General features: G+C 41.3%; 1 protein-coding gene across 3 annotated transcripts in view; it reads left to right on the forward strand.

Annotated features, from left to right (window-relative positions):
* The first annotated feature begins 654 nt into the window (after nt 1-654).
* The window catches only part of OSBPL8 (oxysterol binding protein like 8), a 166853-nt gene continuing 141952 nt past the window's right edge, over nt 655-25555 (forward strand). The window contains exon 1 of one of the 3 annotated variants that reach the window (XM_070370980.1): nt 655-1035. The gene's annotated coding sequence lies outside the window, so the exon portion shown is untranslated. Of the gene's footprint in view, nt 1036-1079; nt 1225-25555 lie in introns of those variants that run through there. The other 2 variants (XM_070370982.1, XM_070370981.1) reach the window with 2 other exon arrangements.

Below are 25555 nucleotides of genomic sequence, written 5' to 3' on the forward strand. Positions count from 1 at the left end.
TGTATCTGTTTAAAATAGTCACCAACCTCACACACTGTAAAACTAAATGACTGTTAAACTGGCACGAAGGATCCCGAACAGGACTAGAAACCAAAATAATTTTGCTAAACTATTTTCATCTCAGCATGAAAGAAATGCACCATCCTCTCCTCAAAAATAAAAATCTCTAATGAAGAAAACAGTACATTAAATGCCACAACTGACGTGCTACTAGAAATAGGAAGTAGTTACTGCCTTCCAAGGCAGATACCACGATGCTTTCTGTCTGTCTTTGCTTGGCTAAAACTTAAGGCAAGCCCCAGGCTGGGGAGTTGGGGGGACCCTGAGTCCTACCCGGGAGCTCTACGAGACAGTCTTCTTAGTTTAGGCAGGGCCCTGCAAGACCGGTCCCAAAGGCCTCGCCTCAACAGGCGCGGGGTGGGCAAGTGGGTTCGCCTCCCGAGCCCGCCCCAGGATGTCCAGAGGCGTTTTCGGCCGCGATAAGACTCCGCCCGAACCAGCTGTTGACAGTTACTCCCGCGCGGCCGACGCCCGCTCAGCTGGAGACGCTTCGTCACCGCCTCCGCACGTCGTCACGTGACGGGAAGGGGGCGTGACCGAGCCCGCCAACAGGGGGCGGGGCCGGGGCGGGTCCTCGAATGTGAAGGAGCTTGGCGGCTCCAGAGGCCCAGAGCGGCGGCGGCGCGGCCGGTGACAGCATCAGGCTGCGACGTGTTCCCGGGCGGGAGGCGGTGGTAGCGGCAGCCCCAGCGGCTGCAGCGATAGCTGTCGCCGGCGCGGTAGCCGCTGCGGGTAGCCCGCAGACGGAGGTGGGGGCCCGCCCCTGCCGGCAGACCGTAGGGCCGGCGTTCCCGCCTTCTTCGCGGGCCGAGTGGGTACTGCCTTCTCGGCCGCGAGGCAGCGCCCTTGGGCTAGGCTCGTGCCCCAGCTGCCGCCGGCGACTGCGGCCGAGAGAAGTTGGGGTCCGACTGGACGCGTGCGGGGTCCCACAGGAACCGACTGCCCGCGCCCCGCCTCTCTGGGGGCTCCGCACCGGTGAGTGTAGCGTGGGTCTCTTGTGTCCGCACCCTCCGGGCGGCGGCACCCCTGCCTCGCACGTTCTGCGCTCGGGCCGGCGGGGACTGCGGGCACCCCGCGCCGGGGAGGCTTCCTTTGGTCCCTGTGTCCCCTCCTGGAGTGGGACATTCCAAAGGCTGGAGAGGATGGAGTGCTTTGAGGCCCACGGTGAATGCGTCTGCAACCTCACAAAGCCGCAGCAGGGGTAGGGGGCCGGTACCGTCTTTTGGACGGCCCCGGGAGTCGGCCCCCGCCCGAAGTTTGCTTGGGCGGACGGCGGGGTCTCGCCGGAAGCCCTGGCGCCGGGGATAGTGGCGCTTTGTCTCTTGATGCAGTTTAGGCGAGGCTCCCGTTTTCCTGTGACAGCCCCGGAGGAGGGCTGTGGCGCGCACCGCAGACCGCGCCCGCCCTTGGGAGAGCCGAGCGCCACGGTGTTGTTCCTCTAAACCTCAGTTCCTGTGGCCTTCTTGGAGCGTAGGAGGAAGGCAAAGCCTTTGCTGTACTTTTAAATTTAGTGTTTGTGTCTGATCCCTTTCTGGAGAATGGAATCGGGTTCCAAGACGCTTCACAAAGAGCCTGCCTTTGGTTCATTGAGCCATCCACTCAAGACCGGCCCAGCCGAAGCAACAGTATATGCAGATTTTCCATTCACAAAAGTCATTCGACACTCTTTATGAGAGACATCTGCGATTGGGGAACGTACCTAACTTAATTTTGTCTAAATACTTCCTGAAATAATAGGTAACTTGGAAAGGAAAGTGAAGTCGCTCAGTCGTGTCCGACTCTTTGCGACCCCATGGACTGTAGCCTACCAGGCTCCTCTGTCCATAGGATTTTCCAGGCAGTAGTTTTGGAGTGGATTGCCATTTCCTTCTCCAGGGGATCTTCCCGACCCAGGGATCGAACCCGGGTCTCCCGCATTGTAGACAGACGCTTTACCGTATGAGCCACCTACTTAAATAGATGGAGAAATCTACCCGATTGATGTTATATGCATATTTATTTTAAACAATTTAATGAGGTTTTTGTCTTTCTGATGCTGGAAGATGTAAATGACTTCTAAGTAGTATTACATTGCACTGTGTATGGTAGGGTTATTCGTTTTTAATTAACTTTCTCTGAAACTTAGCTTCAAATTAGAGCCACTGCACCCCACTCCAGTACTCTTGCCTGGAAAATCCCATGGACGGAGGAGCCTCGTGGGCTGCAGTCCATGGGGTCGAGAAGAGTCGGACACGACTGAGCGACTTCACTTTCACTTTTCACTTTCATGCATTGGAGAAGGAAATGGCAACCCACTCCAGTGTTCTTGCCTGGAGAATCCCAGGCACGGGAGAGCCTGATGGGCTGCCCTCTATGGGGTCGCACAGAGTCGGACACGACTGAAGCGACTTAGCAGCAGCAGCAGCAGCATAGGTCTTTTCAAAAATAATTATTTAAAAGTTTTGTTTTGTTTTGTTTTTTGGCCTCCCTTAAGATTCCAAGGATTGTGAATTCTTTGTTAGTTTCCGTCTTCTATCTCATCCAATGTTATCTAAACTTGATCAAGCGGAAAGAATAGGGTGAATTTCTGTGCTTGCTCGAACCTGTTTTGCAGTGAAAATTTTAAGATCATGCTGGCTTTATGAAACAGGTTGGAGAAGGAGGAGTGTCCTCTATTACAGCTAATTTAAAATGTTACCCGTTTTTTTGTTTGTTTGTTTTTGTTTTTTTCATTAGTAACTGTGTGCGGAATGACTGCAACATGCCTGTTCAAAGTAATGGAAAAGGGAATAGATGAAACATAAGAACTACTTTTTAGGTCTTTATGGAGCTTAAGTTGTGTTCAAATTCCATGTGAACCGTTTGAGCCACAATACATTGTACACAGGTGCTTAGAAGGGCTGGTTTAATTAAACATGGTCATGGTTTATTTCTCTTTTATTGAATCATAGTATTTGTTGTAATTGTGATCTGTGAAGAGGTTTTTCACAGATTTTTTTTTTCCCAGTTAGAATATTATGACCTTTTAGAGGCAATCAAATGTTTCTTACAAAGCATTTATAGTACCTATAAATTTGGTAATATCTAGTTTTTAGGTTTCTTTTGAGTTGAAAAAGACATAAAAGATAGTTAAGAAACAAGTAATACAACTCTGTAATGGAATTATGCTTTAGTTTTAAGAAAAAAGTGGTAAAGTTATGAATTTACAAAACTTGCATTATAAAAACATCTCTCTTTTTAAGGAATTAATTGCATAATTTCTCTAATGAGTGTCCTTAGTACCCTTAAACTTGGTTTATAAATAATCCTTCAAGAGCAGATCATTTGAATTGAAGCATGAAATGACAAAATAAAGAAATGATACTTAGAGTTATCTAATATTATTTTGGAAAATCTTTATCCTAATAATACGTGAAGTATTGTATTTTAATATTTACATCATAATATCCAAAGCTGAAAACTTTTATTGCAATGATCTTGGAGCATTGAGGAATTAAAAAGGCCCTATCTTATGAATATGACCTACAAATAATACATAAGGGCAACTTGAATTAAGTCTCTGAGTACTTCATCAGTGAAGGTGGCTGTGTGCAGGGAAATTGAAGTAGAGTTTCCTTGTGGTTGGAACACAGAAAGAGCTATCTGGACTAATGTGTGAAGATTTCATGTCAATATTTTCTTTTGGAAACCTCTGAAAGACTTTAGATCTATCCTTCCTTCCAGCTTGGTCCTCACCCCCTCATATATCCTCTTAAAGGCATGAAATTGAAGGTCTCATCTGGAACACTTGATAGAAGGATTTTTCCTCCCTGAAGAATGTTACCAAGTTTGCAAGGAGAGAGCTTTCTTCAGATACCTTGTAGGAAAGAGTTCTTGTCCTGAAACATCATACTCTTCTACCCTTTGTTAATTTTTGTTGTTAAAGGTGGAAACAATGTAAACTCTCCATGATAGCAAGAACTATTGAAGTTCCAAATGCTTAAGAGTTATTGAATGAAAAAATGTGGTTCCAGATATATGACTGGAAAGCAAAGAGGAGTATGTGATAATGTAATCCAGATTAGGTACAAGGAAGGAGGTGACAAAAATGATGTAGGTGTCGAAGAAGGGAGGCAACTCATTTCATCTGGGGAACTTTCTTGGAAGAGGTGATTTTTCATTTAAGTCTTGACTGAAAGCGGTGTATCTGATGATAAGCAGATGTTTTCTAAGGGGCAGACAGCTTGAACCAAAGCATTAAATTGGACTGGGTAGTCACGCCAGATTAAACACAGTGAGTCTTTTTTGGTAACATGAATTTTTCTTCTTCCCTTCTGTTACCTCTCCTTGATAAAAGTGTTGACACACTTTATAAGAGCTGAAATTTAGAGTATTTGAGTTTTGGAAGTGACAATGGTAGAGTGAAAGCAGGAGCATTGATCTGGAGGTTGGAAAACTTGATGGGATTTCTGACTGCATTTTATACAAGAAATTAGGGGCTTCCTTGATAGCTTAGTTGATAAAGAAACTGCCTGCAGTGCAGGAGACCAGGGTTCAATTCCTGGGTCCGGAAGATCCTCTGGAGAAGGGATAGGCTACCCACTCCAGTATTCTTGGCCTTCTTTTGTGGCTCAGCTGGTTAAGAATCTGCCCACAATGTGGGAGACCTGGGTTCAATCCCTGGGTTGGCAAGATCCCCTGGAGAAGGGAAAGGCTACCCACTCCAGTATTCTGGTTTGGAGAATTCCGTGGACTGTATAGTCCATGGGGTTGCAAAGAATCAGACGCTACTGAGTGACTTTCACTTTATATAAGAAAGCTAGGTAAATCACTGGGCCTTAGCTTTCTCATTTGTAAAAAGAGGAGAATAGTCCTTATTCACATGGTTGTTGGGGAAATGAGATTACAAAATGTATGTCAAAGTGCCTATTTCATTTCCCCCCTCCAGACTTGAAACTTTTGTATTGGGATTTAACTGACGAACAATGTTGTGGTATTTTCAGGTGAACAGCAAAGGGACTCAGCTATGCATATACATGTATCCATTCTCCCTGAACGCCCTCCCACCCCCCGGAAGTGCCTATTTCAGTACTAACAGATAGGAGAAATCAAATGTTAAATTACTTAAAACATTTATTTGTCATTAGAGCTTTAAAAAATATTTTGATGTATTTATCACAGACTCTGATATCTACTTATCTTTGCATTGACCCATTGTGTTACCTTTAAATTTACCAGTATCTAAATTCTAGATACTTAATTTTCTTTCAGTCAAGCATAATGTTTTCTGATAGAAATGAGGCTTAACTGTATTACTTCTTAATGTTACAAACCACAGGGAATGTTAGATACCTTAAATTTGTAAAGCTTTAAGGGATATGTGTTACTGAAAAATCTGAGCCTTTAGGCTTTCTTTACAGAATTTGTTTTTGAAGAAATTGTGCTTGCCTGTCATGCAATCTGTCTATTCACTGTTGTGAAAAACAAAAAAAAGTACATTTTCCTGCTATTACAGAAAAAAAAAATTACTGAAAATATCATCTGTATGTTTTTAGTGATCTGAGTGACTGTAAACCATGAGGAGTCTCTATCTGCTGTGTTTTAGTTTAGAATTCAATATTTTGTGAGCAGTCTTATAGACTTCTGCATCATTCCTTATCTAAGCTTTTTGCTCTAGTAGCTGTGTATTCTTTCATGAATCTCAAAATTTCATTATACTTTGTGAACTCTTTACAGTGTTTAAATTAATAAAGCAGGCTGTCCTTTGTATAATATTTGAAAGGGAATTGTATTATGAAAAGACCAAAAAGAGTCTTGAATCTTCAAACAATAAGCCAGGTACCTACCATCTTCCATATTCACAAAGGACTGGGGGAAAAAAAAAGAGGAAACAGTTTTTGAACTTGAAGACTTTTCAAATAAAAAGGAAACTTTTTAATTCAGGATTGTTAAAAACATGATAGATTCAGAGGGAGATCGAAAGCTCCTGAAGGTGTCTTAGTAGGAGTGGTTAGTCATAATAATAATGGTAACTAATATGTGTTGAGGACTAAGTGTGTATCCAGTACTTGCATATGCACTTGACTGTCATCCCCTCCCCCTGAATCAGGCTATTTTCTTGTCCCTTTTTAAACCTCAAGCACTGAGAGATTAAATGGTAGGCTGGAGAGCCCGGATTTGAACTAACCCTGAGTCACAGGGAGGGTAAGTAGCAGGTGGTGGAACTTGCCAAAAGGCTTTGAGTTCAGGGTTTAACCCGCCTTTTCACATCAGAACCTGACCTTGTAGCCATCACATTACACTGCCTTGTGTCGTTTTCTGGCAGTTGCCCCTTGTGTCGGGTCTTGACCTTTATGATCTTTCTCAGTCTATTTTGACTTCGTGATTTGATGAAAATACAGTTTGTAATAAGATTACCTCGATTTGCTTCATTTCATGTGTATTTGAATGACATCCTTTATTTTATGTGGAGTAAAGCAAATAATTCATTATTGTTCATTCAGTTGCCATTTTCTCACTCGGAAATTTCAGGCTAAACTGGAATTGTATTTTAAGGTGATTTGTTACAATTTTTAAAATTAATACTTTTTTTAAAGAGTAAAACGAATGCACAGAATTGGTATGAGTGGGTTATTATGAGTGATATTTAAAGTTTTTATGAGTGACATTTAATCATACAAATCTACATAATTAAAATCCATCCTTTTGAAATGTCCATTGTTAAAATAACTTTTTTGGCTGCCAGATGCCACTGTTCGCAGGAGAAACAATAGAGTGGGAAAGACTAGAGATCTCCAAGAAACTTAGAGATACCAAAGGAACATTTCATGCAAAGATGGGCACAATAAACGACAGAAACAATATGGACCTAACAGAAGCAGAAGATACTAAGAAAAGGTGGCAAGAATACACAGAAGAACTATGCAAAATAGATCTTCATGGCCCAGATGACCACGATGGTGTGGTCACTCACCAGAGCCACACATCCTGGAGTCCGAAGTCAAGTGGGCCTTAGGAAGCATCACTACAAACAAAGCTAGTGGAGGTGCTAGAATTCCAGCTGAGATGTTTCAAATCCTAAACAATGATGCTGTGAAAGTGCTGCACTCAATATGCCAGCCAATTTGGAAAACTCAGCAGTGGCCACAGGACTGGAAAAGGTCAGTTTTCATTCCAACCCCAAAGAAAGGCAATGCCAAAGAATGCTTAAACTACTACTCAATTACACTCATCTCACATGCTAGCAAAATAATGCTCAAAATTCTCCAAATCAGCCTTCAATATTATGTGAACTGAGAACTTGCAGATGTTGAAGCTGGATTTAGAAAAGGCAGAGAACCGGAAATCAAATTGCCAACATTTGTTAGATCATCGAAAAAGCAAAGAGAGTTCCAGAAAAACATATGCTTTATTGACTATGCCAAAGCCTTTGACTGTGTGGATCACATCAAACTGTGGAAAATTCTTAAAGATACAGAAATACCAGACCACCTGACCTGCCTTCTGAGAAATCTGTATGCAGGACAAGAAGCAACAGTTAGAACCGGATATGGAATAACAGACTGGTTCCAAATTGGGAAAGGAGTACGTCAAGGTTATATATTGTCACCCTGCTTATTTAACTAATATGCAGAGTACATCATGAGAAATGCTCGGCTGGAGGAAGCAGAAGCTGGGATCATGATTCCCAGGAGAAATATCAATAACCTCAGATATGCAGATGACACCACCACCCTTATGGCAGAAAGTGAAGAGGAACTGAAGAACCTCCTATTGAAAGTGGAAGAGGAGAGTGAAAAGCTGGCTTAAAACTCAACGTTCAGAAAACTCAGATCATGGCATCTGGTCCCATCACTTCATGGCAATTAGATGGGAAACAGTGGAAATAAAGACAGACTTTATTTTGGGGGGCTCCAAAATCACTGCAGATGGTGACTGCACCCATGAAATTAAAAGATGCTTGCTCCTTGGAAGAAAAGCTATAATCAACCTAGACAGCATATTATAAAGCAGAGACATTACTTTGCTGACAAAGGTTATCTTGTCAAAGCTATGATTTTTCCAGTAGTCATGTATGGATGTGAGAGTTGGACCATAAAGAAAGCTGAGTGCTGAAGAATTGATGCTTTTGAACTGTGTTGTTGTGAGAAGACTCTTGAGAGTCCCTTGGACTGCAAGGAGATCAAACCAGTCAGTCCTAAAGGAAATCCTGAATATTCATTGGAAGGACTGATGCTGAAGCTGAAGCTCCCAATGCTTTGGCCACCTGACGCGAAGAACTGACTTTATTGGGAAAGACCCTGATGTGGGGAAAGATTGAAGGCGGGATGAGAAAGGATGAGATGGTTGGATGGCATCACTGACTCGATGGACATGAATTGGAACTGGCTCCAGGAGTTGGTGATGGACAGGGAGGCCTGGCATGCTGCAGTCCATGGGGTCGCAAAGAGTTGGACATGACTGAGCAACTGAACTGACTAAACTGAACTGAGTTTGTCAGATTACTTAGCTTCTTAAAAGAAGGCTCATACTCCAGTGAAAATTATGAAATATGTGTATGTGCATTTTGATGGGGTGAGGGTATGGTATTTGATTGATACAAAAGTCACTGATTTCTGACCGTGAATTTTAAATTATTATTATGCTCAAACATCTTTTTTAATCAAAATAGGAATGATTACAATCAACACATTTTTGCCAATGAGAAATAAGTTTGCTTATTCCTGTAGCATAAAAATCCATACTTTGGGATTCAACAAACACTTTGAAAGCTTTTTCTGCCTCCTCCTGGTTGTGGGAGCATTTTGCCTGCAAAGAATTGTCATTTGGCAAGAAGTCAGGTGAATATGGTAGAAGAGGCAAAACTTGGTAGCCCAATTCATTCAACTTTTGAAGCGTTGATTGTGCAACGTGCAATCGGGATTTGTCTTAGAGAAGAATTGGGCCCATTCTGTTGACCAATACAGGCTTCAGGCATTGCGGTTTTCGATTCATCTCATTGATTTGCTGAGCATGCTTCTCAGATGTAGTGGTGTCACTGGGATTCAGAAAGCCTTATCAGATGGGCAGCAGACCAGCCAGCAGTGAACCATGACCTTTTTTTTGGTGCAAGTTTGACTTTGGGAAGTGCTTTGGAGCTTCTCAGTCCAACCACTCAGCTGGTCATTGCCGGTTTTATGCAATCCACTTTTCTTCGCATGTCACAATCCAGTCGAGAAATGGTGTGTTGTTGTTGCATAGAATAAGAGAAGACGACACTTAGAAGTGATTTTTTTTGATTTTTGGTCAGCTCACGAGGTACCCACTTTTCAAGCTCTCTCACCTTTCCAGTTTGCTTCAAATGCCAAATGACCGTAGAATGGTCGATGTTGAGTTCTTTGGCGATTTCTAGTGTAGTTGTTATGGAGAAGGAAGTAGCAACCCACTCCAGTGTTCTTGCCTGGAGAATCTCAGGGAGGGGGGAGCCTGGTGGGCTGCCATCTGTGGGGTCGCACAGAGTTGGACATGACTGAAGCGACTTAGAAGAACCAGAGACCAAATTGCCAACATCCGCTGGATCATCAAAAAAGCAAGAGAGTTCCAGAAAAACATCTATTTCTGCTTTCTTGACTATGCCAAAGCCTTTGACTGTGTGGATCACAATAAACTGTGGAACATTCTGAAAGAGATGGGAATACCAGACCACCTGACCTGCCTCTTGAGAAATCTGTATGCAGATCAGGAAGCAACAGTTAGAACTGGACATGGAACAACAGACTGGTTCCAAATAGGAAAAGGAGTACATCAAGGCTGTATATTGTCACCCTGCTTACTTAACTTCTATGCAGAGTACATCATGAGAAACACTGGGCTGGAAGAAGCACAAGCTGGAATTAAGATTGCCGGGAGAAATATCAATAACCTCAGATATGCAGATGACACCATCCTTATGGCAGAAAGTGAAGAGGAACTAAAAAGCCTCTTGATGAAAGTAAAAGAGGAGAGTGAAAAAGATGGCTTAAAGGTCAACATTCAGAAAATGAAGATCATGGCATCTGGTTCCATCACTTCATGGGAAATAGATGGGGACACAGTGGAAACAGTGTCAGACTTTATTTTGGGGGGCTCCAAAATCACTGCAGATGGTGACTGCAGCCATGAAATTAAAAGACGCTTACTCCTTGGAAGAAAAGTTATGACCAACCTAGATAGCATATTCAAAAGCAGAGACATTACTTTGCCAACAAAGGTCCGTCTAGTCAAGCCTCTGGTTTTTCCAGTGGTCATGTATGGATGTGAGAGTTGGACTGTGAAGAAAGCTGAGTGGTGAAGAATTGATGCTTTTGAATTTTGGTGTTGGAGAAGACTCTTGAGAGTCCCTTGGACTGCAAGGAGATCCAACCAGTCCATTCTGAAGGAGATCAGCCCTGGGATTTCTTTGGAAGGAATGATGCTAAAGCTGAAACTCCAGTACTTTGGCCACCTCATGCGAAGAGTTGACTCATTGGAAAAGACTCTGATGCTGGGAGGGATTGGGGGCAAGAGGAGAAGGGGATGACAGAGGATGAGATGGCTGGTTGGCATCACTGACTCGTTGGAAGTGAGTCTCAGTGAACTCCGGGAGTTGGTGATGGACAGGGAGGCCTGGCGTGCTGCGATTCATGGGTTTGCAAACAGTTGGACACGATTGAGCGACTGAACTGAACTGAACTGAAGAGACTTAGCAGCAGTAGCAGTGTAGTTGTGGGAGGGTCAGTTTTGATGATGACTCTCAACTGGTTGTTGTCAACTTCTGATGATTAGCCACTATGCTCATCTTCAAGCCTCTCTTCTCTTTTGCAAAACTTCTTGAACAACCACTGCACTGTATGTTAGCAGTTCCTGGGCCAAATACGTTGTTGATGTTGCAAGTTGTGTCTGCTGCTTTATGACCCATTTTGACCTCAAATAAAAAATTGATTGAATTTGCTTTTTGTCTAACATCATTTCTATAGTCTAAAATAAACATAAACAGCAAGTCATAAGTCATCAGCCAGAAAACATAAAGTGAGAAATTTGCATTAAAACAATGTATAATATAGCCACATTTACTTGAGAACATATTCCAATGTCAAACAGCAGAGTTCAACAATGCAAAACTGCAGTTACTTTTGCACCGACCTAATCCTCGGATTTCTTTGGAAGGAATGATGCTAAAGCTGAAACTCCAGTACTTTGGCCACCTCATGCGAAGAGCTGACTCATTGGAAAAGACTCTAATGCTGGGAGGGATTGGGGGCAGGAGGAGAAGGGGACGACAGAGGATGAGATGGCTGGATGGCATCACTGACTCAATGGACGTGAGTCTCAGTGAACTCCGGGAGTTGGTGATGGACAGGGAGGCCTGGCGTGCTGCGATTCATGGGTTCGCAAACAGTCAGACACGACTGAGCGACTGAAATGAACTGAATAGGTTTGGGGAGACATAGTCCCGTTGAAGTAACACTTTCGTATGTTATTCATTCATAGTACAAAATAGGTTATTATTTTGTATGAGTAATGAGGTGACTTCCCTGGTGGTCTAGTGCCTGGGACTCCTCGCTTCCAGTGCAGGGGGCCCGGGTTCAATCCCTGATCGGGGAACTGGATCCCACATACCCCAGCTGGGAGTTCTCATGTGCAGCTCAAGATCCTACATGTCGCAACTGAGACCTGGAGCAGCCAAATAAATATTTATTTTTTAAAAAAAGAATAAGGAGTTGGGACTCCTTGGACGTGAAGACACAGGTACACTGTAAAGTGGAGAGTAGGGTGAGGCACTTCTGAGAACAAGTTTTGCTTACTGTATAATTTTGCCTATTGTTTTGACTATAATAAGTTAAGATCAACAATCCAGAAGCAGAGAAAAACAGTGCTGTGCATCATAGTGGGGGGATTGTAATAGTCCCCTGGGCTGTTTTGCAAGGTGTGAATGCTTTATAAATATTCATTAATGATCATGAAAGGAGTTTCTTCCTACCTAATATTTAGAAAGCTAGAGAGGCAGACTAGAACAGGCTCTGGAGCCAGACTGCTTCACTCAGAACCCCCACAGCCATGTAACTAGCTCATTGCCTTGTCCTGACCCTCTGTGACATGAGAGTGCTGCAGGCGAAGGCAATGGTGTCTTCAGGCACAGCAAGACCAGGAGATGCACCCTGTGAGTTTCCTGTTTTTCTTACGTGGTATGAAAGAGATCTGGAAGTTCTCACATAATCCAAGTGCAGGAAATAGAAGTTAGCAGAGTGAGAGCCAGCCCGCCTGTCCTGCGGGGACTGGTGTGAGCAGAAGAACCACCTAGATCCTAGAGGTTGTGGGGAGGGCGGCTGCTTGGGAGAGGTAGCTGAGGCCCTAAGAATATCCATACCAGCAGGAGCTGAGGTGGGGCCAAGTCAGGAGGCCCACTGGATGCTGTTGCAGCATCCTCATCACTGTATGCCATTGTGACCCTGCTGCTGCTGCTAAGTCGGCTTCAGTTGTGTCCGACTCTGTGTGACCCCATAGACGGCAGCCCACATGGCTCCTCCGTCCCTGGGATTCTCCAGGCAAGAACACTGGAGTGGGTTGCCATTTCCTTCTCCAATGCATGAAAGTGAAAAGTGAAAGGGAAGCCGCTCAGTCGTGTCCGACTCTCAGCGACCCCATGGACTACAGCCCACCAGGCTCCTCCGTCCATGGGGTTTTCCAGGCAAGAGTACTGGAGTGGGGTGCCATCGCCTTCTATCAAACCTCAAAGGCTGATGAGGACCCAGAGGGCAGTCCATGGGTCCACATTCAGACCAATCATGACATTCCCTCTGCCCACAGAAGCTTTCCTCTACATCCAAATACCATCATAAGAATAAGGAACACAGAAACTGTAAACGTTTCTCTATAGAAGTCTGAAGAGTTCCTGTGAAACAGGGTTTCTCTGGCTTGGCTTCGTGGACATACTGGGCTGGATAACTCTCTGTGTGATGATGGTTTCCTGTACATTGCAGACTGTAGAACAGCATCCATATCGTCTGCCTGTTAGATGCCAGTGGAACCTCCATCAGTGTACCGCCAGAGTGTCTCTAGATATTGCCAGATGTCCCCTGGGGGCAAATCCCCAGTGGAGAACCGCTACCTCAGAAACTGGAGTTAACCTGAAAGAAATTATTTTAAATTGAAACAAGCTTACCTTTAATTAAAGGTATTTTTCTCCCCTTCGGAGATGGGTGGAGTTCATGGGGGAGGTTTGTTTATGGATATGCAACAGAGGAAGCTATGCTGTTTTTATAAAATAGTTTCTATTGAATCTACACTTAACACTAATTTATCAGCTTAGACATTGTCTGGATTTTCCACTTTTTCTTTCTTCCTCTCTCTTCTTTCTAGACTGGTAGCTATGGTTGTTATTGCCTAGCTAAACACATTTCCCTTATCCCCCCAACCCCAGCTGTGATGTCCCTATGTCCATCTCTAAATAACAAAAACCAGTATATAGTTTTGATGCTGCTGCTAAGTTGCGTCATTCATGTCTGACTCTGTGCGACCCCACAGACGGCAGCCCAACAGGGTTCTCTGTCCCTGGGATTCTCCAAGCAAGAATACAGGAGTGGGTTGCCATTTCCTTCTCCAATGCATGAAAGTGAAAACTGAAAGGGAAGTCGCTCAGTCGTGTCCGACTCCTTGCGACCCCATGGACTGCAGCCCACCAGGCTCCTCCGTCCATGGGATCCTCCAGGCAAGAGTGCTGGAGTGGGGTGCCATTACCTTCTAAACTTACTTGATCTTTTTTCTGGAGTACATCCTCAACTAACTTCCAAAAAAGTGTGTTTGAGAGGCAAATTTTCTGAATTTCTATATATAAAATGTCTTCATTCTGTTTCCATATTTAACTAATAGTTCAAGTACAATCCTAAAGGAAGTCAGTCCTGAATGTTCATTGGAAGGACTGATGCTGAAGCTGAAGCTCCAATACTTTGGCCACCTGATGTGAAGAACTGACTCATTTGAAAAGACCCTGATGCTGGGAAAGATTGAAGGTAGGAGGAGAAGAGGGCAACAGAGGATGAGATGGTTGGATGCCATCACTGACTCGATGGACATGAGTTTGAGCAAGTTCTGGGAGTTGGTGATGGGCAGGGAGGCCTGGCATGCTGCAGTCCATGGGGTCGCAAAGAGTCAGACACGACTGAACTACTGAACTGACTGACTCTGGTACAATATTGTAGGTTGCAAATGACTTTCCTTTGAAACTTTGGAAAGCAGTGCTTGGTTGTCTTCCAGCACTTGGTTCGAAGTCAGATGCCATCTAATTCCCTATCCTTTGAAGGTGATTTGTTCTTTATTCTGACTGAAAACTTTGAGGATATTCTCTATTTCGTCTTTTTGCTGGAAACTCAACGAGGAGTGCATGTTTTTGTTGTTTTGGTTGTATTTGTTATAGGCATTCAATTCCCCATATTTGAGTCAGATTGTTCAACTCTAAGAAATCCTCTTCTGCCTTTGATCTTTTCTTCTCTTTGTTTCCTTGTTTGTTCTACCATAGGCAGATTTTTCTTGCTTGGACTGATCCTCATCTTATTTTTGCTTTCGTACTTTGTGCTTTTCTTAGCTCTATGTTCAGGTGACTTTTTTCCCCCTAGTTTATTGGGCTGATTTTTTGAGGAGAGGGTAATCTATGGATTTTCTTGTTCTCTTTTTCTGCCATTCTTTTCTTGTTTTATGTTTTAGTGCTCTCTTTAGTCTCAGAATATGCAAAGTAACATTTTTAAAAGGCATTTTGTGTTTCCTCAAATATTTCCTTCTCCTGTCAGCTTTTATGTTTGTTTTTGTAATCTCTTTTTTCTTACTTAGTTTTCCTTATATGCCTGGTGATGCTTAGTTGACTCTCATTAATGTTTCAGAAAGAAGGACCAGCTTCCTGGTCTGGATATCCCCCTCCCACTCCGTTCCTTGGACTGCTTTCAGTATTAGGTTTTTTCCTTTGAATAGGAATTCTAGGCACGGCACTTCGTGGACAGGACATTATTGAGTGGGGCCTATCTGTTGGCAAGTGTTGTGTTGAGGGGGAGGGGAGCCAGGCCATGGGCCCTCAAAATTCCAGGCTGTTGTCCAGTTGTTCAGTCGTGTCTGACTCTTTGCGACCCCATGGACTGCAGCACCCCAGGCTTCCCTGTCCACCATCTCCCGGCGCTTGCTCAAACTTATGTCCATTGAGTCAGTGGTGCCGTCCAGCCATCTCGTCCTCTGTCGTCCCCTTCTCCTTCTGCCGACAGTCTTTCCCAGCATCAGGGTCTTTTCTAGTGAGTTCGCTCTTAGCATCAGATGGCCAAAATATTGGAGCTTCAATCTCAGTATCAGTCCCTCCAATGAATACTCAGGATTGATTTCCTTTAGGATTGACTAGTTTGATATCTTTGCAGTCCAAGGGACTCTCAAGAGTCTTCTCCAACACCACAGTTCCAAAGCATCAATTCTTTGGTCCTCAGCCTTCCTTATGGTCCAACTCTCACATCCATACATGACTACTGGAAAAACCATAGCTTTGGCTGGATGGACCTTTGTCAGCAGGGTGATGTGTCTGCTTTTCAGTACACTGTCTGGGTTTGTCATATCTTTTCTTCCAAGGAGCAAGTGTCTTTTAATTTCATGGTTGCAGTCATCATCTGCAGTGATTTTGGAGCCCAAGAAGATAAATAAAGTCTCTCACTGTTTCCATTGTTTGTTCATCTGTTTGCCATGAAGTGATGGGACCAGATTCCGTAATCTTAGTATTTTAAATGTTGTATTTTAAGCCAGAGTTTTCACTCTTCTCTTTGACCTTCATCAAGAGGCTCTTCAGTTCCTCTTTGCTTTCTGCCATAAAGTTGGTGTCTTCCACATATCTTAGGTAATTGATATTTCTCCCAGCAATCTTGATTCCAGCTTGTGCTTCATCCAGCCCACCATTTCTCTGCATATAAATTATGATGTACTCTGCATATAGGTTAAAGAAGCAGAATGACAATATACAGGTTAGAAGCATTTATTACTCTGGGCCAGCACCCCACTCCAGTACTCTTGCCTGGAAAATCCCATGGATGGAGGAGCCTGGAAGGCTGCAGTCCATGGGGTCGCTGAGGGTCAGACACGACTGAGTGACTTCCCTTTCACTTTCCACTTTCATGCACTGGAGAAGGAAATGGCAGCCCACTCCAGTGTTCTTGCCTGGAGAATCCCAGGGATGGGGAAGCCTGGTGGGCTGCCGTCTATGGGGTCACACAGAGTTGGACACGACTGAAGTGACTTAGCAATAGCAATAGCAATAGCATCCCCTAGACGAGTATTCACTTTCTTCAGAGAAAGGCCGACTGTCATTTTGCCAGGGAGTAAATGCCGGTCGTTTAGGTGCTGCTTGGAGGTGGATGTTGGGAAATGGAGCTGTCCCTTAAACAATCAGTCAGGTAATATATAATTCTCCTATTTTTAGCCCCACTATTTATTCCCACCCTTTGCTGAACTATTTACTTTGCAATAATGCTTCTCTGGGATTCTGTCAGATATATTGGTTCCCACCCTTTTATATAGAACAGATATATTCTATATAAATTTATATAAATAGATATTCTATAGGATAGAATGAGGCCGTGGCTTTCTCTGCTTGTTGTATCAAGCAATTTCATATCTATTTTCATCTTTCATAAGCTTGTTGACTTTTCTCTCTGTACCGCTCATCTCCACTTCTGGTGTGTGTCTTATTTTTAATTTTGTTAGAATTTCAAGGTTACTCTCAATTTACAGTTATTACAAAATATTGGCTCTATTCCCTGTGTTGCACAGTACATCCTTGAGCCCATCCTACACGTAGTAGCATGTACTCCCATTTCCTGACCCCTATTTTGCCCCATCTCTGCTGTTAATTTCTTTGCTCTTATTATTCTTTTTCTGTATGAACTGTTTTTATGTCAATGGGATATCTGGAATAACTGGAGGGAAAATTTATATTTAGTCCATCATCTTTTGTTGGAGACCTTTCCTATCTTTTTATGTTGTTGTTAATGCAGGTTTATTCATAAAAACTGTGATCATGATACTATGTTGATGTACATTGGTATTTCTTCACTGTTGATTTGTAGAGGTGTTTGTGTCTTTCTGCCAGTTGGTCCTGAAATTTGAGTGCTTTTTGAATTCTTGTTTGCTGCTTCGTTTCTCTGTTTCCTCTCCTGTTGTCATCTGCCCCAGCCTGGACATGTCATTACGATTCTCTTGCCACTTCCACTTTGTCCCTCGAAAACTGAATGAGACCATTTAGAATTGTGTGTAAAATAGTATCTTTTCTCTAGAGAATGGTGTGTCACCTGTAAGCCCATGATTCCTGTCACATTGTGATTATTCATTATATGCTTTCTGTTTCTCAGCTGTGTCAAGGCAGATGAGGTGTTACTCTTTTTCATTTACTTCTCCGCCTTAATTGTGATATCTACTTTGGTTCCTTAGTTACTGATATTTTTCTCTATTACCTTTCTTTCTCTTCCTAATCATTTTTGGTACCTTAAATGTTGAGCTTAGATTGCCTGGGTGATTCACTAATGCCATAATTTTCATCTTCTTTTATTTTATACTCAGAAAAACTTCCCATCGTTGTTTAAATTCTGTATACTTTATTCTGGTTTTTATTTTCCAGTCTCCTTTCTCAAAGCTTTAGAGAAATTGATTGACTATGATGTATGGGGAGCAAACGCGTTTAGGCGTCTGTTTCCCCGTCTTCCATGGTACTGCTGCACCTCTCTGTTAGTGTGCTCAGTCCTCTCATGAGGCTTTGTCATGCCTTCTTTTCCAGCGATGGTTTTGACTGCTGAGATGTCTTTTATGATTAGAGTTCTAATGCGCTTGCAATCAGAAGTTTATTTAATCCAGATTTTTAAAATGCTGACTACTTTGAAATTGAAATCCTGTCAGAAGGGTTGTGATTTGGAAGGCTTAAACGCCTAGATTTGGCCTGATTATGTAAGATCCTGTGGAACCTACACAGTACATGCTTATTTGAAATTTAAAGTAGCTTAGAAAAGAAATCGGCTCTTGTGTAGTTTCTTTATTTGCCTGCCCTAGGGGATATCAAAGCTGTAAATATTTCCTGATGCAGTTGATATTTATTCACTGATTATTTTGTGAACTTTCTCCATATTCTGTGCAACTCTTGGTTTTAGAATCCAAACGTTTGATTAGATCATGGTTGTATGTCTCCTGGTCTACCTTTTTCAGGTATTCTAAACATTTTCCTTTTTAGATACTTGTTATAATCACTGTCCTTCTTGTCTGGCTCATTATGGTATACTTTATTGCTTCTATTATGTGTATAGTTTTGGTACTTCTTCTCACTGTTCCTGAAGTTTTAAAATAGAATCTTTAGCATTGATTTTCAGTTTGGGAAATTGTAGGTTTATTATCTTTGTTTTGTCAAGAATTTCTGATTAGGGTGTAAAAATTTAAAAATAATACTCTGTCAGTATTGAGGAAGAATTCCTGTGTGCAAACAGACTCATTTAAGAGGTTGATTGCTTAACATAATTAGTGTTTTAACTAGCAGAATCTTACTTGGTTGTCTTTGGTGGCTTCTACTTAATTTACAGTAGTAGTAATTAACCTCTTCAAGTTTGTAAATTCCAATTAATCAGTGATACATTTTTGTGGCTATGACACAAATTGATTTTAATTAAATTCAGAAAATTATGCCTTTTGGTATTCTCTAAGAATTTTTTTCATAGTCACCATATTGATCAGTTTTCTTTTAGGAAGTCTTTCAGTATGAGTTATTTACATACTTTGTCTTTTTCGATAGTCATTTTTCATTGAAGTATTAAAAATTATGTTAATTTTCATAGATCCTTTTTGAATTGGCATGTGGAAGTGTAATTATGTATCTTGGTTACCTTACATGATAAATTAAAGATGATGAGTACTTTGGTTGTGGTAATTTATACCTTGAATTAAAACCCAGAAACATCTAGGCCAGAGTTAGGCACTCAGACACTCATTTTTCTTTCATGCCCAAGGTAGAAAACCATTCTTAGCTGCATCAAATTATGAAGAGATTGTTTTGGGGACTGAATAATAAAATCAGTAATAAAATTCCTTGAGGTTCTTCTGGATTAACTTTAGTCTTGCATTTCAAACTTTGATCCTTAGTGAAAAACCCCCACCTTTAAATATGGATATGAATTTACTTGTAGGAAACTGGTGCAAGTCCTTTGGTTTATTATAGCCAGTTACCATAATTAATGAGAAACACATTCACTTTTTTCTAGTATCATGATTTAAAACAAGGTTCATATTTTCCTTAGAAAAGAACCTTTTAGAAAACAGTGAATTCACATAGAATGAGGTAGTTGTAGCTGTGTTTTTAAATATCTCAGTTTAAAAATAAAGACTTAAAATCCAAGGGAGACATTTAATACATTGGGCTAAAGTATTAATAGATGGCCAGTGACATATTTCCAAATACTGTCCTTAAGAGGCCTCGGTTTATTATTGTATCAGAAACCCTCTTTGAGACCCTGTGTCACAGCCTTCTGCAACCCAGCATTACAAATACCAACTGATTTAGTAAACAGATGCACTGGGAAAAAATAAAAACCTGCCAGAAGTATTGTCTTTCCTGCTAAGTAACTTTGTGACCTTGGCAAAGCACTTAGACTCTGTGGGTCTTAGGAAAATGGAGAGTTGGAATAGATAGCCTCTTAGGTTCTTTTGAGAATTCCTTGATGATGCTAGGGGGCATCATGTAATATAGTCATTACAATAGCTCTGAAATAGATTATTTTATTCCCATTTTACAGATAGAATTATTGATGTTGTACCGACTCTGTGTTCAGTCAAGTAACATGATGAATCATGTAGCTGCCAAGAGGCCAAGCAAAAAGTTGAACTTAGCCTATCTCATTCTATAGCTGTGTTTTTTTCAGAATACAGTACTGCCTTTCCAAGCCATGTTGTTAGAGTAGACCACTAGACTTTATTCCTAAAATTTATTGCATTTCTTAATCTGTACTTTATAGTAAATGTGCTTCTGCATGATATCATGTGTTACTCAGGGAAACCAGAAGTCAGGGATCAGGCCTGTCTGACTTGTGCCTGGAGTAGAAATGTGTGACCAGCTTTTAGATAAGCATATTAAAACATATGTCTAAGAGATGATTGATGTGTTCAGAGTTATTTTGAATTGATTTGAATAACGTCAGTGTTTTTCAAAAACACTTTTGAAACTATCCTTTTGATATTTCTTTAGTGACTTCAACCTCATTCTTTTACCTATATTCTTTGATGGCAAATGACATTTGTTGAGAATGAATTTGATATTTGGAAAAAGTGGGAAGTCATTCTGAACTGAGTCTCACACACAAAATTAGGGAACAAAATGAGAAATGCCATTTTCAGTTAAAAATAATCAGTAACCAAAAGGATGACACCTATTATTCTTGTGTCATTTGTATGGTAGCTAAGAAAGTGATTAGAAGAGAGGAGTTCTAGAGTTGTTTTGTATGATGGCAAGTTGAAATAGTCTAAAAATGACTACTCTAATGGAGATAACCTTTATTTGGATGTAAATTCTTCTAAATTAGTTAAAGTTACACCTTAAAATGGTTATACTTGTTTTCTGTTTGTGACTTAGGCCAGTGCTGTGCTGATGTAGCCTGTGTTTCAGAGTTGGTGAATGAATTATACATGGCAGGCAGGTGATAGTCTTTCCATTTGAAAGGAGATCAGAATCTATATAACATTTGTTTGCATAATAATATAATTCTCAGTTATATTCATATTTATTATATAATTTGTGGTTATCTGTATCTAGGTTTAATTCCAGTCAGCTACCTTGTCCCATTTCCTAGTATGAACTAAAAGCGGTTCTGCTGCTAAGCCTGAGTATACTCTTTGATGTAGGTCTACACATAAAATAACTTTTCTGCAAAACTTATACTGGGGGACATTATGAACATATATTACTGAATGGCTTTTGGATATCAGTGCTGTACTCTCTTGGTACAGATATAAGCAATACTATACCTATATATCTTGTTGCAGAAGAACTTGTGACAAGAAGATTTCATTTTATCTTTTCAAGCATTATTTTTTAAAATTTAAAATCCCAAAGGATAGAGTTTAATGAAGCTTCCTCATTTGTGATTATTAAGGGATACTAAAAAATGCCTCTAGTCCCTTTTTCGTAATACTTTTCCTTTTGAGGGTTCAGAATAATTGAATGTTACAAGACCTTTAATTCAACAGATACTTGAGTGTAAGTCATTCCGTGGTGGCTCAGGCGGTAAAGAATCTGCTTGCAATGCTGGAGACCCGTGTTCGCTCCCTGGGTGGGGAATGAAGGAATGGCAGTCCATTCCAGTATTCTTGCCTGGAGAATCCCATGGACAGAGGAGCCTGGCGGGCTACAGTCCATGGGGTCGCAGAGAGTTGGACATAGCTGAGTGACTAACACTTTGACTTTCATTATGCAAGGCACGGAAAATTTAGTGGGAACTGGATAGACATGTGTGGAGAAGGCAATGGCACCCCACTCCAGTACTCTTGCCTGGAAAATCCCATGGATGGAGGAGCCTGGTGGGCTACAGTCCATGGGGTCTCTAAGAGTCGGACACGACTGAGCGACTTCACTTTCACTTTTCACTTTCATGCACTGGAGAAGGAAATGGCAACCCACTCCAGTGTTCTTGCCTGGAGAATCCCAGGGACGGGGGAGCTTGGTGTGCTGCTGTCTATGGGGTCGCACAGAGTCGGACATGACTGAAGCGACTTAGCAGCAGAAGCAGATAGACATGTGACCTCTGTGTGTGTGTGTGGGAAGGATGGGAAACATTGTAAACTACTAATTGTGCAATTCACTGTGTAGTCACCACTGTGGACAGTGCTAAGAGGAGGAAATAAGAGGGTGATAGAAGATTTTGCTGACCTAGTGGGGGAGGGGAGCCAAGGAAGGAGACCCAAGGAAGGTGACTTAAGCTGAGAGGGAAAAGAAGAATATTTCTGGCAGAACATCTTGTTTAAATATCCTGGAACAGCAAGGAACTTGACTTTTGCTAGAACTAAGAGTCCACTGTGTGTAAAAAAAAAATAATAATAATGAGAGTGACAGTAATGTGGCTCAGTAGGCAAGGGCCAGATCATACAAGACTTGAGAGGTCTTGTTAAGGACTTTGATTTATGTCTCATGGTCCATTAGAATACTTTAAACAAAGGGATCGTGAAATGATCAAGTTTAGCATAATCACTCTGGGTGCTGTGTAAGATGGTTTGAAGCGACCAGGGTAGATGCTGGGAGACTCGTTAGATTGTGTTGAAGTTAAGGTCCCTATGGCTTATCCAAGGGAGAATCCTGTAGGCCAATGGGTCTCAAGGTGTGTCACCTGAGAGCTTATCAGAAGTGCAGGTTCTCGGGTTCTTACTAAAACCTGTTGAATCAGAAGCTTTGGGAGTGGAGCTTAGAAATCTGATTTTGAACAAGCCTTGCCGGTGATTCTGATGCTTCCTAAAGTTTTTGAACCTCTGCCGCAGGTCACTATACATGATTTTGGTATAGGATAAAGCTCTAAGTTGGTGATGTGAATATGGAGTAGCTGCATGAAGAGGGTATTTGAAAACAAGAGAAGAGGTTCTAATAGAATGAAACACTGAGATTCTTTAGTTTACAAGACCTGTAGCAGAGTGAAGAGAGCTAGGGAAAGAATTAGAAGAGGGTCGGTTGGAGGGACTAGACGGCCAGGAGCACCTTTGGAGGGGCATGGCAAAGGGAGCGTTACACTTGGCGATGCAGGATCCTCGTGTGAGTAACTGTAGTGGGATTACAGAGGCAGGCACCAGGTCTCAGTGGGTTCAGAGGGAAAGGGAGGAAGGAGTGAAGAAAATACAATTTACTTACTCTTTATTCTTTGGCGAGATATTTAAAATTCCAAAATATGGGAAAAGTAGATAGGCTTGATGGGCAACTAACCGGCATATGGTTCTATTGAGAACTATATGATATTAATGAAATCTCAGTGTTTGGACCTATTAATTTTGAAATTCATAATTTACATAGAGGGCTGAGCTCAAGTCTTTACCATTTTGCAAGGAATGCCATAGTGTAATAGTAAACTTACGGGAGGGAAGTTGTGGGGTGGATGTTTAACCTACCAAGATGGTTTTTTTAACATGATTAAAACCATTTTAGTGTGTATTTATATGAAAGTAATTTTTAAGTTACAAATACTCTTACTCATTACAAATGTATTAATTCATCTTCTACTACTATTAGGTATCTAAAGAAAAATTAAAATTAAAAAATTAAATAAATTGAAGTACAGTTGATTTAGTGTTGTGTTAGTTCCAGGTATAAAGGAAAATTCTTTAAGTGTAATTCTTTTATAATTTAGACTTTTAATTTCTTTAATGACCCTGGCTTGTTAGAATTATTCTAACATGTTAATGTTATACTATTCTTAAGGAAGACCACATTTAATGTGAAGCCAAATTAAGATAATTTCAAGGTCAACCCCAGTTACAAAGTCCTGTCTTTCAAGTCTTGTGCGCGTGCATGTGTGCATACACATGAGGGAGCGGGCGGGGGCTGAAGACAGACTTAAGCCATTTGGAGATGCATTTTCTTGGTGACATATTTTTGTCTAATGTTTTTTAAACCAAAAACATATCAACATATGCTGTCTGTAAAATTCAACAGCTATAGAAGCTCATCCAGTTAGTTTCTGTTGCCACTAGACCCCACTTTATGTCCCGAAGAATCTGCTTATTATCAGTTTGGGATTATTCTTCCAGGTATTCTTCCCCTTGTCCCTCCTTCCCCTAATCCCCCACCCCTACCCCGTATATGTACATGTATGTATAGTTTAAAAAAACCACAATTGGGATTATAATGCTGTTTTGCAGTTTTTTTCCACCAGTCAATACATATTAAATCTAAAAGGCTGACTCTTAATAATTCTTCCCATTGAATTTATATTTTGTTCTCTGAACATCAAACTGAGTCTTGAGACTGGGGTTCTGGTCTCTTTTGCTCCATGATCTTGGGCAAGTCACTTAATCCCTCTATGATTAGTTTCTACATCTGTAAAATTTAGAGATGGTCAGTGATTGATTTGAAGATTTCTAATATCTCTAAGGGCTTCGCAGATGGTTCAGTGATAAAGAATCCTCCTGTCGTGCAGGAGTCAGAGGTTCAATCCCTGGGTCGGGAAGATCCCCTGGATAAGAAAATGGCAACCCACTCCAGTATTCCGCCTGGGATCCCGTGAACAGAGGAGCATGGCGGGCTATAGTCCACGGGGTCACAAGGAGTAGGACGCGACTGAGGGACTAACCAACAACAGAGGAAAGGAGATGTGGCTCTGAGGCAGGAGCTGTGCTTTCTGCTCTCCGGCTTTCCACTTTGCAATTACTGGCTAAGTAAAATTTTTACAAAACGCTTGAGAAGGCAGAGCAGTCTCAGTTTGAAGAATCTCTGAGTGAGGTGGTTTGGCTTTGGAATTAGCATTGCTCTGTTCTTACTGTGAATATTACATTTATTTCCTGCTTTCAGTGTCTCAGGTTGCTTATTTTATTTCCTTTTCATTTTTCTCTGTTTTTAATTATTTTCACCTTTTTTTAATCCATAGTGTTCTTTGTCCTTTAAACTTGTAGGGACTCTTTGTATTCCTAATCTTAAGCTTGTGTTTTTCTAATATTTTCTCGTCACTTTTATATATTTTGAATTTCTCTGGCTTTCATATTTGAATTTTTGTGCTTAAACTCTTTTTAAACAATTAGCTATTTTTTTCAAGTAGCATTTTATTAAGGCAGAGACACAAGAATAAAGAATAATTGAGAAAACGAATGACTCCAGCAGTGGCTTGCCCAGGGAGAGCTTTAGTTTGTTTTTGCTGATACATGTGTTCTTTTTTCTATAAACCTGGCTGCTGGGCTGCATAGTTCTTTTATGATTGGCTTCGAATATATTGGGTTGGCCAAAAAGTTAGTTCAGTTCGTCCATAATCTTATGGGAAGACAGAACACATGTTTTGGTCAGCCTAATGCTTCACACTCTAAGTAAGAGATTCAGGGTGACTTGTCCTCTCCACTTACCCAGTAGTAGCTCTCAGGGCTTCCCGCAACAGACTTTCTTATTCCTTTAAATTTTGAACCTCTTCCTCCTAGCTTTAACCTGAGTATGTACCATGGGCAAATTTCCCACCTCTAAATAAATAAGTCTATTTACAGTGATAAAACCTTTGAACTATACATAAAAGGACTGCTCTCATGTTTCTTATCATCTTATCTTTAATTATTTTGGAGGTGTTTGATTTTAAAAGTTTCACAATCCTCATTTTAAAAACAATAAACAATCTTTAGCAGTATTAGCCTCCCCAGATCTGCTTTCAATAAAAAGTGAAAACAGAAAATAGGGGTGGGTCTTGCCTAATAGTTTACCACTAATCTTATTATTAAAATTTTTTTCTAATTTATTTTTCTTTAGTAGCTTCCTTTTCTGGTATACATAGAGGAAATTCTTTGAAAAGTATTTTATGATATAATACCCTATTGTCATGAAAGA

The sequence above is a fragment of the Bos mutus genome, chromosome 5, assembly GCF_027580195.1.
Source record: "Bos mutus isolate GX-2022 chromosome 5, NWIPB_WYAK_1.1, whole genome shotgun sequence".
NCBI lineage: Eukaryota > Metazoa > Chordata > Mammalia > Artiodactyla > Bovidae > Bos > Bos mutus.